Here is a 9184-nt window from a genome sequence, read left to right on the forward strand (position 1 = left end):
TCCATGACCATGACCTCGCCGGGCACCCGGGAACAGACCAGACGCGATGGGCGATAGGTCAACACTACCACTGGCCTGGCATCACCCACGATGTGCGGGAGTATGTCCGGGAATGCGAAGTCTGCCAAGTACGAAAAGCCAGGAGACAGGACGGAGAGGAGCAACAGCGGCCAAGGGACCCCTCCACCGCCTTCCAGACCATAGCGCTGGACGTAATGGGCCCTTACCCCCGCACCCCGCGCGGAAAATGTTTCCTACTGGTAATAACGGACTTATTCACATGGTGGACAGAAGCATACCCTTGTGGTAACGTAAGGACCCCCACGATCACCAACATCCTACTGAGGGAGTTCCTCCCGCGCTGGGGCTACCCCCAGTCCATCCTGACGGATAATGGCAGTCAGTTCCTGGGTCGTCACTGAAAGACCTGGTGCACCGAGAACCAGATTGAACACCACACAACGCCCGCCTACCATCCCAGGGCCAACCCGACAGAGCGACGTAACCAGGAACTGAAGGCCCAACTGCGCATCTGACTGGGGGAGGACCACACTCGATGGTACCTGCATGTAGCCGACGCATTGTTCTGCGTCCGACGGTGCACCAACGCGGCAACCGGCCTCACGCAGGCGGAGATGATACAGGGGCGCCAAAGTTGGATGCTCCCCGTGTGCGGGGCTGCCGGCCCTGGCGAGTGCTGGATGGCTACTGACGACTCTCCCTGGAAACCAGGCCAGGGAGGGTAGGAAGACGCGCGGGAAAACGACGGAGCGCGGGATGGCGATGCCGGCCAGTTTTGTGAACGGAATTAATTTACAATATCATTAATTAATTAAAGACAATTTATATGCTTGTTAGAATTGTTAGTTTCTGTTTGTTAAATCATTTGCATGTGCACTGAATACCTGTTGTGCATCGCCACACCCGGCCGGGCGCTTCGAGCATTTAGGTGGCCGTGACTCACATCACGCCGTTCGGGGCGCTGCACTATGAAACACGCGCGGGCGTGTTCGTCGCACTAGCACTGGCTCAGGTGTTGAGGACACATAGCGGCCTGTGCTCTCAGAGGGAGCACCGACGGTGGCGTCCGATGCCCCCCCCCCCCCCAGAACGAGGCCACTCTGTGCCACAACATCCTTACACGCACTGCGTCGTCGCACTCGGATGTCGCACTGGTTCACACGCGGGCAGGATTAGGCTGTGGGTGGTGTACTGGGTCTCGGTGTGTTTCGCCCACAAGAACAGGGGCTTCCCGGGTGGTGTCCTATACTGTGTTTCGGGTGGTGTCGATCGCCTGGGGTGGTTCCCTCCCATGTGCGCGGCGGATGACCCAGCTCGTATGTTACTGGCGGTTGATGTGATCGTCCCCAAGAAGTAGTCCCTGAGGTGGGGTGGGGCAGGTACTCTGGGGCTCTGTTTCCAGTGGGCGGCTACTATCCGGGGCTCTGGTCTCCCTGTCACCGCTCGACCCCCCAGTGTTCTGGTTGGTCGCGATGACGTAGTCACTCAGGTGTGTGGGTGCTCGGTGGTCCCTACGTGGTGGGGTCGCCCCGGCGTCAGCATGTGCGTCCGGTTCCCGGGCTTCCTCGCTGTCCCGGATGGCATGACCTGAGGGTTGGCGGTTCCCCCACCCCTTCTTACGCCGCTGACGTTTCTCCCGTGCAGCACGTGCGCTGCACCAGCCGCCGCTTCCGACGGGGATACCTTCTCGCGCCTTCTCCCCCCCCCCTGTCGCTGCCTCTGGCTCCTCTACGACTATTCGGAAAGTGGACGTACTTAGGTCCAAGTCCAGTGGCCACCAGGGCTCGTCGGACTCGGGTTCTGGGGCCTCGTCGTCTGGGTGGTCGATGATGGGCTGCGCCTTGTCGGCATCAGGAGGATTGGTAATGGGACCGGGTTGGGAAAAGATCGCTTCCCCCGCCCCCTTGGGTAGGGTGTCATCGGGGTTGGCGTCTAGACTGGCTGGGAGGGCGGTGGTACTTGCAGGGCTAGGAGGGGTGGAGTCGTCCGAGTGCCCTTTTTCTGCTTCGCTGGTGGGTGTGTCGGGGGGCGGCTCCTGCCCGGGTGTTATATTGCCATTCGGTGTCGGGGGCCCCTAGTCACTGTCTGCGTCCCCACACAGTATGCGGTCATTGTCAGGTGGTTGGTTCAGGGTCGTAATGACTAGTCGTAGGTCGTCCCTGTGCACCTTGGCCGGGCGCCCACTCGGAGTGTGCACGGCTAATGTGGACGGCCCCGTCTTCCACAGGATCTGCTGCGGCGGTGACCACTTGGGGGCCAGCCCGGCGCAGAAATTCTTTGACCCTGCCGAGAGGTGGTGCTGCCACACGTACACCCACTGCCCGGGTGTGAGGGGGACTGGTGTGTGTGGGGAGGAAGGCGTCTTGTTCATGAGGAAGTGGGCCTGCTTTTCCCTCGCCTGTTCTCGCATGGCCTCAATCTGAGGTCGTAGCTCATTCCCCCACCAGTCATCCGTGGCTGTGTTTGCCACACGGCACTCTCCCGGGGGGGGGGGGGGGGGGCAAGTTTGGCCCCTGCACGAGCTCTGCGGGAAAGTGGCCGGTGATGGCGTTTACGCGCAGCCGCAGACAAAACAGGTTCTTGGGTAGGTGGACGTCCCACTTGGTATGGTCGTCCCCCAAGCGCAGACTTAGTTGTGCTTTTATTTCCTGGTTTCTCCTCTCCGTGGGGTTGGCACGGGGATGGTACGTGGGTGTGGTATGATGTGTGTTGCCCCAGTGTCGGCAGTCCGCTCGCCACTGCCTTCCCATGAACTGGCTCCCGTTGTCCGTCAGGAGTACCCTAGGGAAGCCATAGCGCGGGTAGACCTCCCCCTCCAGCAAGTTGGTGTTCATCTTGGCCCGGACGTTGGACACAGGAAACGCCTCCACCCATTGTGTGAGAGGTCGGTGACGACCACGAGGAAGCGTTTCCCCCTCGGCGTCGGCGGGTAATGGCCCATCACGTCCAGGGCCAAGGTGTGGAAGGGTTCGTGAGGTCGGTGGGCTGTTACTGTTCGACCCCGTCAGCCCGCCGGGCCTTGCACTGTTGGAACAGCTGGCACCCCCTTATGTACTCCCGAACATCGTGGGCCACCCTTGGCCAGTGGAAGGCGTGGCAGAGTGCCTCCTGCGTCTGTTCCACCCCTGGGTGCCCTGCCAAGTCGTGATCGTGAAAGAAGCGCATTACGGTCGGCCGGGCGGCGGCGCGTACATGCGTCCTCCAACTCTCCATATCCCCTGGGGCATGGGTCTGTAACTCGCCGTCCAGGCACCGCTGAAAGGAGCGGAGTCCCGCCGCGCATGTGGCTACATCAGCACGCACTGCCGCGTCTGCCCGTGCGCGCGATGCACGGCCTGGACGAGGCCTGCCAAGTTGTCTGGTACGGCCCTTCCTGGTATCGTGGTGGGATGAGTCGCGTACAGGGTGGCGGTATTCCCCCCTCACGCTGCTCAGGAGAGTTCCCTAGTGGCGGTAACAGGTCGTCCCACGTTCCCTCGTCCTCGAACACGGTGCCCGGGTCGGGGTGGCGCGACAGCTCCTCTGCCAGCTGGTTTTCCTGACCCGGCACGTGCTCCACATGGAAATCGAAGGTCTGTAGAATGAGTGCCAACCAGGTGAATTTTGATTTCCGCCCCTGTGCTGAGTCCAGCCACTTAAGGCACTGGCTGTCCATCCTAAGCGTGAACGGCCTGCCCTCAAGGTGATGCCGGTAGCGCCCCATGGCACTCCTGCTCGTTTACGTGGTAGCGGCGCGCCGCCGGCGCGAATTTGGCACTGGCATACTCTACGACGCGCCACTCCCCGTCGGGACCCAGCTGGTACAGGACCGCACCCATGCCCTCCTGGCTGGCGTCGGTCTGTAGGTAAATGTGTTCAGCGGGTTGTAGGCAGGCAAGGGTGTAGCACTCCCGGAACAGGCGCTTGACAGCGTTCAGGGCGCGGTCGGCCTCGGGGATCCACCGGAATCGAAACTTGGGCGACAGAAGTTCGGTCATGGGGGCAGTGACGACGGCGAAGTTTAGGATGAAGCTTCTGAGCCAGTTCAGCAACCCCACCAACTGCTGCAGCTGCTTCCGGGTACATGGGGGAGTTTTGGCCTCGATCAGGTCGAGCTGGGCTGGCAGGGGACGGCATCCGTCCGCACTCACCATGTGCCCCAGGTAAGCTAATTCCACCGCGCCGACATGGCATTGTGAGGCGCGCAGGTCAGGCCATAACGGGCCAGCCGCTAGATGGGATGGAGGAGCAGTAAACCAGCGATGCACTGGAGAAAACCTGTTGCTCAACAGTTATGATATCGTGCCCGATGGCCCGGAGGGGGTCAATGGAGAAGTGCTGTTAAGGTCCGTATATGCAACTCTAATAACTGTGCTACAGGGAGGTCTGCTTTTGTGCTGGTCCTGAGTTTGACTTAGAAATAGCTAAGCATGGCAGGAAAAACTCGCTGGAATTGCTTAGTCCAGGCTAAAACTGAGAGTGGCCATTTCAGGTGGCACCGCTTTGCAAAAGTAAGTAAAAATTTAAAAAAATTAAAAGTTAAAACAAATTTTGTAAACATTGTTTGGATTTGTTTATAAGGGAAACAGTTACCCGGGAAGGCAGGCGCTAATGTGAAGCATCCTTACACTCGGAAAACTTGGAAAATTATATTAAACTTAAGGAGAAAATTAAAATATACACATGTCACAAGCATTAAAGCATTTGAGAGTTGTAGGCAATTTAAAGACACTGGAACACTATAAAGTTATGTACAATGGTGCTATGCCAGGCGTCCATGGAGATAAAAAAAAACATTACGATGCATTAGAGTGCGTTCATTTAACAAAAAAATATGAAATAAATAAAACACAAAATATGGAGTTTAATATTTGCTGCTTTCGCTGGAGAATGTTTTCCATACCGACAGCAACTGAGTGTATAGTTGAAACTCCGGGAGAGTTCTACATGCTGGTCGGCTGTCGACCCTCAGGATGTACCTATGAATATCTCCTGTGGGCTGTTGGCCGGGATGTACCCTGAAACCTTTTGGGTTACCGAAGGCTAGCAGTGCGCGGGTGATATTAGGGCTAGCTCGGGAAGACTTAGCAGTGCCATCTGTAACTTATCGCGTCCCGCGAGTGGCGGATACTGCAATTCCAGCAAGAGAGTTGCAATCTCGCTGGAGTGACTGAATAACCAATAGCAATCCGCGGACAACTGGCCGGCCTTGTGGAGTCGTTATTACAGCTAACGGCATGAAAGGCAGCCTGGATGAAGATCGGCGCACAGCTGAGAGCAGTTTCGTCAGCGAATGCACCGTAGGGGAGCTCGAAGTGTCCTGGATGCGAAGTGTAGTTGAACTTCGGGCTGGAACGGGCGGACCTGCGGAATGCTGCACTTACAGCAGAACTGAACAGTATCGGAACTCTGAAAGAAGACGGTGGGTCACTCCACCTGGGCCACTGTGAGGCCAATGGTATAGCCTTTGGTGGCATGGTTAACCGACCCGAGGAAGACATCATCTAATTGGTCCAGAAGACTTACCCCCACCCTGGCCCGAAAGGTATCGCTGTTAACTCTAAGAAGGAAAATGAAGATAGAGCATCGCAAGGCTACCTGAAACCCCATGCATACGCAGTTCGAGCCGGTTTATTGGCTCGTCTGCCGACCGCCGATAGCACTTTTGCTGGGCTGACGAGTGAAGTCGCTCTCCCCTCAGGCCGCATGCGCCATGGTAAATACAACACATGTATTGCCGTCACCTGACCTCTGTGAAAGGTCCGGGGGGTACCTGACGGGCGCTACGGGCGTCGCGATGCTCTTGTTGTCCGGAGGGGCGCCAGGCTAGCGGGCTGCTAGGCCGTTGGTGTGGGGTCGTGGGTACTCTGCCCCCGCGTGCCCCGCCAGGTACACGGCTTGAATGTAACCTGAATGGTTCTACCTTGACTGTGAAGGCCGCTCGGCCGTGTGGAGGACGGGGAATTACGGAAAATGATATACGAGTTGGCGAGAATACATTTAATTTGGGAGTTTCACCCGGGGGCCATGTGGGTACACGGTACACTCTACAAGTCCGCTCCGCGGTTCAGTCCCGCTACAAAAATTCTCACCAACACTAAACACAACACTACGTGACAATGGTTACCGCGGCAGTCTCGCAGGACGTGGGTCGATGCTCGCTGGAGACAGCCAGCGCCGAAAGTTAACAGGTGCAGGGGGGGGGGGGGGTCGATGAGCGGGCTCCTAAGTTTGGTGAAACACTTACGTGAGTGATACAATCCGCAGCGCGGTATCACGATGAAGACGGTCGGGATAGGCCCGGTTCCGTAAAATATGCGCCGAGTCGACGTGGGCAGCGATGAATTAATAAGAGGTTTTAAATTTAAAGATTTAGTACAGAATAAAATAATCAAAGAAAGAAAACTTGGATGCTGCCCACAGACACACGTCTGTTCCCGGCGCGGAGTGGTTGGAGACTGCCGAACATGGCCGCCTCGCAAGGAAGAGAAACTTTCTCTTCTTTGTGAGTCGGCGTCAAAAAACTTATATTAATTGAATTTACTCTATTACCAGTTAAAACATGTTCCAGGTGCCCAATTAAAATGTAGCACCTGGTAATTGGGTTCTTAAGGCTTAACAATGGTTTTAATGTATTCAATTATTTAAATTGTGACATCAAGTTGGCGACTGTAAATTTACTAACATGTTGTCCCACTGCGAATTGTTTTAGAGGGATTTCTCCTATTCTGACTTGATCATAGTCACGGGCATTTTAATTAAGGCCAGTGGCCGCAGTGACTGTTAATGAGGTTAGTTGTCTGCTCCGTGCGTGGTGTACTCGCCCGGAGTGTCTACGACGCACTTATTACATGTCGGCTAATTAGTAATTTCGTACTAATTGATTTTCTTTTAATTGAATTATGGGTTCGAGTCTCCGGGGTTCCGTACCTTTAACTTTCATTATGTCTATTGGGGTCACACCCGAGGCGCTCGCCTGACTCAATCGGGCTGGGCAAGGGGCGCGCTCCGAAAACGGGATATGGTACTGGCGGTGCGGAGCATGGGCTTAAAGGCCATGGTCAGTACGACGTCAGTATGTCCAACATAATTATTGCGGGCGGCAAGGCCCAAGCACCCAATCCCTGCATGGTTCAATCTTTCTGTCCCACCCAGGTCTTCTTACCTGAACCTTTTTCCCTCTTGTCCAGTAGCTCTCTTTCTTTCATTAATACGTGACTAATTGATCCCTACATGACCCAGCCCATGCTTTAAGCTGGGTAACTTAAGAGGCGACAGCCATGGCACCAATCGTAGCTATGAATGGCCAATAAACCCCAAATAGCACATAGATAAACGCGCCCTTGTTCTGCATGGTTAAAACCTGCCGTCGTCCGGGGTCTCGGGCTCGAGTCCCGGTGCGGCTCCTAGCAGGAATGGGTGTTGTGGATGTAATGTTTCGGGGTGGGCGCCAGACTAGCTCTGTTTGTTGTCGATAGGTGGGTCGTGGGGTCGATTGCCCTGCGTGGCCCACTAGGACCATCGGCGGTGTTGCGTGGGTTATGAGGAATTCCCTACTTGGCGGTGGTTGAGAGTCGTATGGTTAATTAATCAGACGCTGGAGTGATGCAACAAATGACGTGTGTCGTTTATTCATGCGACTGTGGGCTTGGTGTAATACCGTTGATTACACGCCACGTCGTACAGAGGGTGACGTCACAAAATACAGAAGTTACACAATTACACAAAGTTAGTTTGAAAGTTACGTAATAAGATGTGGCACAAATTCACAAAAAATGTTACGCGAAGGTGCGTTGCACAAGTTGATTGAATGTTACGCGGTGGCGCATCGCACAAGTTTACAAAAGAAAACGTTCTAGATTCATGGCGTCGCACAGTTACTAAATATTTCGTATTAGCGTGGCACTAGGCGGTTCTGATCCTGGTTACTCAAAAGAGGGGTGAGGGCGATTGGAGGCGGCCAATCAATCAATGTCTCGAGGCGGTGTTCGCGTCCACTGTAGTGGAGCGCGGACCGCAGCTAAATTCGCTCAAGTTCCCTTACAGGGTGGTGTCAGCGCCGGAGCGACTGGTTTTAATTAAAGTTCTGTTCTTCGGGAGGCGGCCCATGCCGTATGCTGAAACTACCCCGTAGACCAAGTGTGGTGCAGGGGTTTTAAAAGTTATGCGGCCGGATTAATTCCTGGACCGAAAATTGGACCGGGTACGCACGGAGAGATTAGTAAAAAAGAGGTTTCGAGGAAGTGACTATAATTACCAGAAGTGAGTTCAATGCAGACAATGGATGATGTCTCTCCGTGGGACGTGCGTCCGCCCCGGTCCACGAGTCGCGCTGTACTGGTGTGATGTCTTTGCGCCCGGCCGAGGCTCGGTGGCCCTCGCGCCAGGGTTGACCTCATTACGTTAGTTTCTAATGTGACACGTTAATAAGAGATTTTAAGGGCGCTAAATTCCTACATTAATTATTAAGGCTAAATTAACATCACTCGTCCCTTCTACAAATTGGAGTTAGTATGTTTACGAATTATGTCCTTTAAATTATACGTCACACCAGCGACTGTTCGTCTCTTGCTGGACTGCTCTGGTGGGGGTTAATATTAATAACGAACACAAGGGGTTAATAATTATGTCACATGGTTAATTAACTAGTCTAGGCAGAAGGCCGCCAGGGGGACACTCACACACGTATCGATGTATTTACACACGTGAATGCCCGGGCACTCCTACGTCGCACTTTTGTTAATCAACTTTTAATTTATACGTAATATTGTTAATATTATGTGTGTGTTTTTGCAACGTGGTCGGCTGTAATGTCGGTCTGTTTATTAGGGGGCCGGGTTCTACCTTGGTTGCTGGTGGCTCGCCTGACTCGGGTGGGCCATGGTTAGGGGCGCATTCCGTTAGCGGGGTTGAATACTGGCGGTTGCAGGTCGGGCTTTAGGGTGGCCTTCGGTTGGACGACGTCAAACCCTGTATGGAAAAAGTTATAGACTTTCAGTCTGAGACACAATTAGATCCTCCCCTAACCTGGACTCCTTCCAAACACACTTATATTAACTTAAAATTGGGTGGGGGGGGGAAGTTATCCATACAGTCCACAATCGACCATATTTACTTCCGCGGCGTAGTCAGGAGGTGTATGGTATCGCTCTGGCCTCACACCATTTTTAGGGTGTTGTTAGTT

Source organism: Bacillus rossius, chromosome 3 (assembly GCF_032445375.1).
Source record: "Bacillus rossius redtenbacheri isolate Brsri chromosome 3, Brsri_v3, whole genome shotgun sequence".
Taxonomy (NCBI): Eukaryota; Metazoa; Arthropoda; class Insecta; order Phasmatodea; family Bacillidae; genus Bacillus; species Bacillus rossius.